Source organism: Penaeus chinensis, chromosome 31 (assembly GCF_019202785.1).
Source record: "Penaeus chinensis breed Huanghai No. 1 chromosome 31, ASM1920278v2, whole genome shotgun sequence".
Taxonomy (NCBI): domain Eukaryota; kingdom Metazoa; phylum Arthropoda; class Malacostraca; order Decapoda; family Penaeidae; genus Penaeus; species Penaeus chinensis.
This window is the reverse complement of record NC_061849.1, coordinates 20,496,000-20,496,524: the sequence shown is the minus strand read 5'-3', so window position 1 is coordinate 20,496,524 and position 525 is coordinate 20,496,000.

Sequence of the window (525 nt, the reverse complement as noted above, 5' to 3'; positions counted from 1 at the left end):
GATGATAATGTGATAGTAATTGCAATAAGGTTGATAATGATGTTTGGAAAAGAGGGAAAATAAAGGGAAAATGTTTGATGGTAGTGATAAATAAGAGATGAAAAAGCTAAAAATTTATGAAAACCAGAAAATAATAATACCCAAAAAAACGAAAAAGGGGCAAAAAATTAACGTTTAATAAAAATTATCATTGCAATTTAAAAAACGGCCTTTTTAAACATACGCTCTAAAAAGACTAAATTTCACTAGTTTGCTGTTTTTTCCCGACTTCGGGTTTTTTTTTTCCTTTTTTTTTTTTTTAAAATTTGTAAATGGAGACAAAAAATTTTTATTATCATTATCTTTTATCCTCATTCCCCATAATTATCATCTTTAAATTATTGTACTTTTAAAAAATTTAATAAAAATGTAAAAAACAAAAGTATTAATAATAATAAAAAAAGTTTAACTTTTATAATTATTATTCCATTAAAAATTAAATTTTTCCCAAATTAAAATTTGTTTTTTTAAAGTGTTTTTATTACA